The 9,840-nt window shown below is 34.5% G+C and overlaps 1 long non-coding RNA gene across 1 annotated transcript; it reads right to left on the reverse strand.

Annotated features, from left to right (window-relative positions):
- Window positions 1-3,069: 3,069 nt before the first annotated feature.
- LOC107794508 (uncharacterized) lies at window positions 3,070-6,138 on the reverse strand. The gene is made up of 3 exons (XR_012700401.1): window positions 4,793-6,138; window positions 3,688-4,602; window positions 3,070-3,586 (listed from the first exon to the last, which is right to left on the reverse strand). It is a non-coding gene; the product is annotated as an uncharacterized LOC107794508 (long non-coding RNA).
- Window positions 6,139-9,840: the final 3,702 nt, after the last annotated feature.

The following is a 9,840-nucleotide window of genomic DNA, read 5'->3' on the forward strand; positions in this document are numbered from 1 at the left end:
GCGTTTATTTTCAAAATTGTTTGTTGAAGTCAGGAGCCCGCCTAAAGAAAGGAATGACGTTTATTTTTAAAGGTTGTTGTTGAAGTCAGGAGCCCGCCTGAAGAGAGGAATGGCGTTTTTTTTCTCAAAATTGTTTGTTGAAGTCAGGAGCCCGCCTAAAGAAAGGAATGGCGTTTATTTTTAAAGGTTGTTGTTGAAGTCAGGAGCCCGCCTAAAGAGAGGAATGACGTTTATTTTAAAAAGTTGTTTGTTTGAAGTCAGGAGCCCGCCTGAAGAGAGGAATGGCGTTTATTTTAAAAGTTGTTTGTTTGAAGTCAGGAGCCCGTCTGATGAGAGGAAAGGCGTTTTATTTGTTCAAAGTTGTTGTTGAAATCAGGAGCCCGCCTGAAGAGAGGAAAGACGTTTTATTTTAAGAGTTATTTGTTGAAGTCAGGAGCCCGCGTAAAACCGGCGAACTTGAAGAAGGAGCAGCAACAATAATCAATAGTACCAAAAAATAAAGAGATAGACAAATATGCCTAAACAAACCACCCGAACCTCCATCACTGTCGTTTCTTTCATTCTTTTGGACCTTCCACCTTCACAATTTTTGGACGAAAAGATCTCCTTGTCTTGCCCACGCCCAGGAAAGAAAAGATCAGATCAGCAACGGCTTTCGAGTAGAGGATTTTTTTGCTTTTCATTATTCTCTCGGAGTTGAGTTATAGTTAGCAGATGAGATCTAATTCACTAGAGGAAGGGATGGTGATTAACCGATAGAACCTCTTCTCTTCTTTCAAATCGCATCTCTCAAGTGAGAAGAAAAGGCCCCTCACGGAGCGGTGGGAAAGCAAGGGCGTAACAGGAAGAAGAAGTATGAAAGCAACAAATCATATCTCGGGGTTTGCAGCGATAACTCGGTATATCTACTATACGACCATTAACTAAAATATGTCGATGGTTAACTAATTGACAGGCTGCAGGAATAGTTGAAGCCATACCCAATCGGAAAAGGATGTTATCCAAACGTATTTCAAGTAATTGTAGTAAAACTTGACCTGTTGACCCATTGGCTTTTCTGGCGATACGAACGTATTTAAGTAATTGTCGTTCTATAAGACCATAAAAATCAGTAAGGCAGAAATTATATGATGACCAAATTATACAAAAGAGAGATACTAGCAAATGGGCGACCGTGCTAGAACTACGGAATCCGGGAATGTCTAACACCTTCTCCCAGGTTAACAGAATTCCTTACCCGATTTTCTGGTTTCGCATACTTTAAACAGAGTCAAATTTCCTTGATTTGGGATTTTAAATAAACCGGTGACTTGGGACACCATTACAAATATTCCAAGTGGCGACTCAGATTAAATAAATAATCTCATTTTGTATAATGTCATTTTAATTGAAAAAACTCCTTATCTCTCTCGAAAAAAGGAGGTGTGACAGCACTTGCAAGTATAATTTTACTCAACGTAGGATTTAACTTACATAAAGTTAAATAATACTATTACTTTGGTTTGGCTTGTAAAATAATCGGTAAACAATTCATATAGGGTGGACAGTGTGTCCAAGATAATTGGTAAATATGTATGAAAAAAAGCAACCATTATGCATGGGTTTTCATATTATTTTTAGATCTTCGACAACGTTAATAATTACTTGTTATTAATATATGAATTTTTATATGTTACACAGTTTAAACAAGGAAGTAATTATATAAAGTAAAATCTAAATCGATTTTTAAGTCCAAAATATTAGAATTTCCTACATAATTCAAATAAAGAAAGAATTAATAAGTAAAATTTTAGTTGATTTTAAATTCCTAAAATTTAAAAAAGTTACTTAAATTGCAATTTCGTTAAAATATAAAATATATTTTAAAAGGATAAAAAAGGTGAACGACGTTTCTTTAAGGATTTTCGTGTTTTTAATATAATACCGATTATATACCCCAACCGTATACAACATACAAAACTATGATATGTGTAATTTTTGAATGGACGAATTTTGTAAATAGGTACGAATAATTAACTTTTTTTTTAACTCCACCTTGGTACTTTCTATCATTTGTCTCCTCCTAACATTAGCAGTTGCTGGCGGAGGCGGCGGTGGAATAAGTGGCGGAGGCGGAGGCGGTGGCAGAGGCAGTATCGGAAGCGGAATAAGTGGCGGAGGTGGAGGCGGAGGCGGCGGTGGAAGAAATAGCGGTGGTGGTGGAGGCAGGTCTATTGGAGTCGGTGGCGGTGGTGGAAGAAATATTGGAGGAAGTAATGTGTTTCAGACTGGTCATTCGGCAAGCAGTAGTGCATCTAGTTCATTATGGGTGTATTGCATTACCATGTCTAATTTTTATTTTTATTTTACTTTTCATTTTTTAGCTTTTAAAATTGAATAAAAATTTACGTGCGAAATAGAGTACATAGACGATGTAAATGCCGTTGTGTAGTGATTATTAATTAGTATATTATTAATTGTGTGAAAATATTTTTACATTGTATATTTTACATCATCATTGTATATAAATAATTAAACTCTGATATGCATTTGTAGCAACTATATTTTTTTCGTAAAGAAAACTGTTGGTGCATTATTTTTCAAAACTGTGTTCTAAAGTTTGAACCTCAAGAACTGTCTTGAAGTTTGAAGAACCGATTTTGCTCTCTTTTCAAGGTTATGGTTATGTTTTAAATATATTGCAAAATGCTGATTATATTTTAAAGAGCAACCCATAAGTGGCTATTGGTGCACTTTTGTTAAGCCCAATAGAAATATTTTTGAGCAAATATCACTTTTCGCCTAATATTTGGTAGCCACAAAATATATAAGATTCGGCGCAAAGGAAAATTAGAACTTTTAACAAAACAAATCTTCTGTTGATTAAACAAGCATCCTAACCATGGTTAAGAATAGAAATTACTACCTTTTAATTCTCTTCATCTTTCATAAGCAAGAAAATATCAAAATCTCCAAAAATTGGAACCAATTGAAATAAATTCGCAAAGCAATGAAGCGAATTGAAAAAAAAAAGTGTATTGGAATTTTATGATAACGCGATTAACAAAAATTGCTAATCCTGTAAAAGACTTTTTGTTTTCAAATGCAATATACGAATTTTTGTCTAACTTGAACATTTTTTCATAAAGTTTCTCCAACAAAAAAGTTTAGATTACCGATTGTTTAATATTGGCGAAAATCATGTACAACCACCTAAACTTGTCCCGATTTTCCTCTGGGACACCTTATTTAAGGTATGTTCCGATTGAACACTTCATTTAACACAGATTTGTTTCAAATAAACACTTTGCGTGACATGGCACATTAAGTGTAATATTTCCAGGCCTTTTGTTTCCAACAGTTGCAGCAGTACATTCAGCAGAACTAGAACCCTTAGTCTGACTAGATGAAGCATCTCTTGGACTTACAAATGGGGTTTCTCTTCCATTACCTCTTTTGCTTCCACCTCATCTGCCTTTCCCAACACCTCCCCTATTTTGGTTAACTCTTCTAACGGTTGTAGTGTCTCCACAAACAGAGCTTGGTTGGGTTGGTTGGCTTGGTTGGGTATTTGATTCTCTGGCTATGAAGAATCCCTCACTTCAGACTACAACACACAACATAACATATGTAGATAGAATGTATAAACATGTAAGACATTGAAAAAGAACAGTGAGAAATATATGTAGATAGAATGTATAAACTTACTCTTGTTTGACATACTTTTCTGTTGTGGCCAGTCTGTTTGCATTTTGAACACGTCATTTTGACACCCTTCTTTGATTGCTTTCCATACTTCTTTTTCGGTTCATCCTTAGCCTTTCTTCTACACTTTTTAGGTCTACCTGGCATTGGCTTTGGCAAAGGAGGCTCTATTGATGGATTTGAGCTTTCAGGCCACATCTTTAGATTGGGAATAGGTTGAATATAGTAACTGTAGGCCTTCAAAAATGTATCATTCCTATACCAATGCTCTACATGCTCATCTGGATCTAAGTTTAATTTATAATAAGCACAAACTGCATGGGGGCAAGGAATACATCTTAACTGCCATAGCCTACAATCACAAGTCTTGTTTCCCAAATGAACCCTAAACCTATATCCATTGTCTAAAATTTCAAAACCACCTTGTGCATTCCACTTAACTTTACACTTCTTAGAGTACTCTTTGTTTTCCTCTAGTATTGTTCTTGCCATAGGAGAAATATCTGTAATCCATGTTTTAGCAAAATTGATCATATCCACATGTCTGTTCATTAGTTTATGCATAATTTCCTCTAACATGGTGATAATAGACTTATGCCTAGCAGCTAAAATCCAAGAATTGAATGTCACTCATGTTGTTCTCAACAATATCACATTTGGTATGAACTTTAAAATAGGCCCTGCACCATGTTTCCTTCGAATATTGCAACAAATCCTCACATATTTCCTTCTTACCTAATTTACTCAATGCTTCCAGCTCCTCTTTAAATTTGACTTCAAAGCTAGCTTTTGAACATCTCCAGAACTGATTTCTTCTAGCTTCTCCTCTCCATTTGATATGCAGTTACTCCAGATATGCCTAGCACACATTCTTTGCTCTACATTTGGCAATAACTCCATTATGGCAGGAACAAGTCCCTACAAAATAAAGTACTTAGAATATCAAAAAGTTCAGAAGAATATAATCAAAAGAAGAACAGAAAATTTAGATGAATATAATCAAAAGAAAATCATAAAGTTTAGAAGAGCAGAAACAAAAGAATAACAGAAAGTTTAGATGAATATAATTAAAAGAAAATCAGAAAGTTTGGAAGAGCAGAAAGATTACCTTTTGCATATCTGACATTACAGTCAAACCTTCACCAGTGCCCAAATTTTAGTCATCAATCAAATATCCTAAGAACCAACTCCAGCTATGTTTTGTTTCTTGATCCACTATTGCCCAAGCAATAGGAAACATTTGATTGTCTCCATTCTTTCCAACAGCAGCAAGAAGTTGACCTCCACAAGCTCCCTTAAGAAAACAACCATCAAATCCTATGATTTTCCTACACCCATCTAACCATCCTTTCTTGAAGGCTTCAAAGCATACATAGAAATATACAAACAAATTCTTCTCAGGATCAGTCTCTCTATCAATTTTAACCCAGCATGAGCTTCCTGGATTAATTTGCTTGATCATGTCTGCATAATCACAAAACCTTGAGAATTCCAGCTTCCAATCACCCATATTTTCCTTCAGAACTTTATGTTTTGCTCTCTGACACACAGTCCTACCAACATAAAGACCCAACTTATCTCTAACCAGCTCTTCCCAAAGCCTTATATATGGCTGGGAAACTATCATATCCTTGAACTTTCTGCAATAAGGTTAAAAGTGCAAATCTTATTTTTGTTAGTAGGAATGCATTTATGTACAGGATGATAGTTAATGACTCTAAAATCACCAGAGTCTCTATCCAAAGAAGCAGCCAACAACTATTTACATGTACTTGTTTTACACTTAACCCTTACCCTATGAGTCTCATTAGGTCTTAGTTTAATTTGCCTCCTATACTCAACAGCATAATCTGCCACAACCTTTTTAAATTGTGTTACATTCTCAAATATCATACCAAGCTCAAATACAGCTACCTCACAAGCTTTATCATATCTTACTTTTTTACTTCTCCTCCTAGAGGGTAGATCTACTCCTCTAACAGCTTCTGCATCTAGCTCCCCCCTGCTATCATCACTCCAACATTCAGAGCTACTGATATACTCTTCATCTCCCCCCAATTTTTCCGCATATTTATTAGCCTTGTTTACCCCAATATCCTCAAACCCATATCTATACCACCAGCCTCTCCAACAGGAATCTCTTCTGTAACAGGAGCTTTTTTCTTCTGTTTTTTATTTCTTTTGTCTTTCTAAGAGTTCTCAACTCCTCATCTACATCTAAGTCATCCTCTTCAGGTATATCTTCCAGATCTGAATCACTACTCTCCACCTCTGAAAGATGACTTTCTACATGTAACGGACCAGTGCAATCACCTCCCAAACTTTCAACTACCTCTTCTACAATAATTTCTTGTAGGTTAAATGACTCATCATCTCTGTTATTTAATAAAAAAATTCATTCTCTCCAGTTAGGTAGCCAATAGGTCCCTCCCCATCTACAGGTAAAGCAAGGTCAACAACATGTTTAACCCATATTTCAAAGTTGTCTCCATGCTTTAAGTCTTTTATTAAATCTAATAGGTGTAGGTCCGACTCCACTAAGTGAAATTGTTTGGTCTCACTATTCTGATAATAAAAGCCCTCGACAGTCGCATACCCCATTTCTTTAGTATAAAATTTCAGCTCCGTAATAAAAAGGTGGTCCTTGTCCATATACATACCTGCTAATTCACTCTCACCAACATAAGTGGGGACGGGAATCTCGGAAAAGTAGCCCCCATGGTGCATTTTTGTGAATATAATTTCCTTCGACATTTGAATCAAAGCTGAATAAAATCGAAAAGAGAGATTAGGGACAGTAACACAACGTTGCTCGAAATTAAACATATTCTCATGAAATCGAAAAAAGGATATAGGAAATTAACGGAATATTCTCAAACCCTAATCCCCAAATCATGAAGGTAAAAACCCTAACGTTTTAGACATATTTGAATAGTTATTTTTCATCAACGAGGGAAATTGATACTTACAGTAAGTATCTTCTGCATAAGAATCCAAGAATCACCAAAAGTTTCTTCAATTTTTGTTCTTCGATTTTCCTTCCAATTCGTTAGAGAGAGAAGAAGAAGAAAACGGGCGTTAAGTGGAATTACAGATATACGGGCGTTAAGGAGAAATTTACTGGGGCTTTTTTGCCTTATTTTTATCGGATATATTTTAATTACAATGCCACCGTAGAAAAAATAATACAGCCTTTACATTTTGATTGGTTGTTAATACACGTCCGTGGCGTTTGGTTACATGCGATGAACCTCTAGCACAAAAAGGGAAAAAAAGTGTGTATTTGAAATAAATCTGTGTTAAATGAAGTGTTCAATCGAAACATACCTTAAATAAGGTGTCCCAGAGAAAAATCGGGACAAGTTTAGGTGGCCGTACATGATAATATTTGAGACAAAGTTAAGAATAATCTATATTTAATATAATTATAGGATATTTCATTTTAATGATTTACAACAAATCTTGAGCGTGATTATTGGTTACTTTTGCGCTTTGACACTAGTTGTAATGTTAAATTTAGGGGATGGATATTTTCTTATCAAATATGTATAGACTTAAATTTATATATATATAGACACACACAGTCAGACTTCTCTATAACATCATCCCTATATAACAACATTCCACTATAAAAGCCAAGCTTTTTCGGAACCAATTTTCATGTTATGTTATAATATATGTTTTCTATAACAGCATTTTGCTATAACAACCAAAAATATTCAGAACAAACAAGGCTGTTATAGACAGGTTTGAGAATGGTGATGGTGGTGGTAGTAGGTTATAATGGTAAGCGGTGGTGACAGTTAGTAATGAATGTGAATGATAACATCTTAATGAAATTAAGTCTTTGTTATAAATCTTAATCATACAGACCTATTCATACTCATTAAATGATTGTGAAGTAAAAAAAATACACTTAATAATTAAGATTTGAATGACTAAGATTCAGACATCCAGTAAGTGCAAACAAATGAGGCCTAAGTCATCTTGAAAATTAACAAGTCCAAGCATATTGGACTTGGTAATTAGTATTGGATATATGGGCTAATATCGTAAAAATTGCATGGGGCGCCCTATTTGGTCGCCCACATTTAACCTATACCCATATTTTTAAAATTCTTTAACCTATACCCTAATTTTGACAGCTTCAGACGCCTCCTCTTCTTCCTCCTGACCTATGCGCTCCTTTATTCCTCCTCTTCTTTTCCTCTTCTTCTTTTCTCTCTCAAACACACAAAACTTTGTATAAGTATTATTGATTGGAACTGTAAAGTAAAATTGTGAATAGTTTAATGAATTTAGATTCTTGAAAGTTGTATAAGAATTAGAATGGTGTCAAACATTTAGTTTGTCCAGAACAGAACCTCCGTATAAATTCTTTGTACCAGAAGACCATTTCCAACCATGAAAACCTCATAATTGCTAAAAGATTTTTCATCCCAACTCCATCCAAAGTGGACGAGCAACTGGTGTACACTTGAGCTTGCTTCTCTAAATAGTGTGTAGAAATAAGGGAGATACATGTAACGAACATGTATCGCTTCCCTTATCAATTGTGTATTTCATTCTCTATAATGGACATAACAACTTCAGCTCTAAGAATGCTGAAGTTTAGCAAATATAAACACAAAAACTTCAGCTCCTAGAATGCCGAAGTTCAGCAAATATAAAACAAAACTCCAGCTCATAGAATGCTGAAGTTCAGCAATTACAAAACAAAAACTTCAGCTAAAACATGTTGAAGTTTTATTAAACTGAAGTTTGTCATTGCACTATGAACTGAAGTTTACGTGATTGTCTTTGCTAACGCTGTATTCTGGCCCGGGCCTTAGTGGGCCTAACGGGCCGGGCCTCGCGGTCCCGGGCTTCGTGGTCCTGGGCTCTGGCGGTCCCGGGCCTGGCGGTCCCGGTCTTCGTGGGCTCAATGGGTGGAACCGGCCCGTGACAGGCCTAAGCCCATATGGTCCTGTGCTTAACGGGTCGGTCTCGTGGGCTTCGCGGGCCTAGCGGTTTTTTTTTTTTAAGGCAATTTCTTGTAGTATCATGGCTATATTAAAAATATATATGTATATCTAATTATTAAAGTGATTGACGACAAAGAAAATAACAAAACAATAGTAAAACACTAAATTGTCATGCATAATATATTTTCTTGTAGTATATTATATTATATCTTATGTATATATATTCTCTTATATATTTTCTTGTAGTATATATATTGTATCTTATGTATATATATTCGCATAATATATTGTATCTTATGTATATATTGTATCTTATGTATATATGTTCGCATAATATATTTTCTTGTAGTAGTATATATATTGTATATTATGTATATATTTTCGCATAATATATTTTCTTGTAGTATATTATATTGTATATTATGTATATATATTCTCTTATATATTTTCTTGTAGTATATATATTGTATATTATGTATATATTGTAGCTTATAAATAATTCTAAGTATAGACAAAGAAATATTGTATATATTCGCATAATATATTTTCTTGTAGTATATATATTGTATCTTATGTATATATATTCGCATAATATATTTTCTTGTAGTATATTATATTGTATCTTATGTATATATATTCTCTTATATATTTTCTTGTAGTATATATATTGTATATTATGTATATATTTTCGCATAATATATTTTCTTGTAGTATATTATATTGTATCTTATGTATATATATTCTCTTATATATTTTCTTGTAGTATATATATTGTATATTATGTATATATTGTAGCTTATAAATAATTCTAAGTATAGACAAAGAAATATTGCGAAAAGAAGCTCATGGGTAGAAGCAATAAATTTTATTACCAAAAATGGCATATCTTTCTTAGTCATCCTTCCCCCAATGGAATGAGCACAACAAGGTACTAATACCACCATTAGAAGGAAAAAAAACTAAGGAAAATGTGCCAAAATACAAGTTACATATTATTCTATGTATTATCTCTAACAAATCTCATAAATCCTTCAAGGTTCGGAGGAGGTTGCGTTGGTGGTGGTGGAAAAGAAGCTTGTTCATCACCACTTCCGGGCGAAGCCGAATCCTCCGCAAGTTCCGCTATCATTTCTTCATAAGCTTCATCTATCGCCGGTTGTGCTTCTGCAATTCCAAAGTTTCTTCTTTCCGA

The sequence above is a fragment of the Nicotiana tabacum genome, chromosome 16 (assembly GCF_000715075.1).
Source record: "Nicotiana tabacum cultivar K326 chromosome 16, ASM71507v2, whole genome shotgun sequence".
Lineage (NCBI taxonomy): Eukaryota > Viridiplantae > Streptophyta > Magnoliopsida > Solanales > Solanaceae > Nicotiana > Nicotiana tabacum.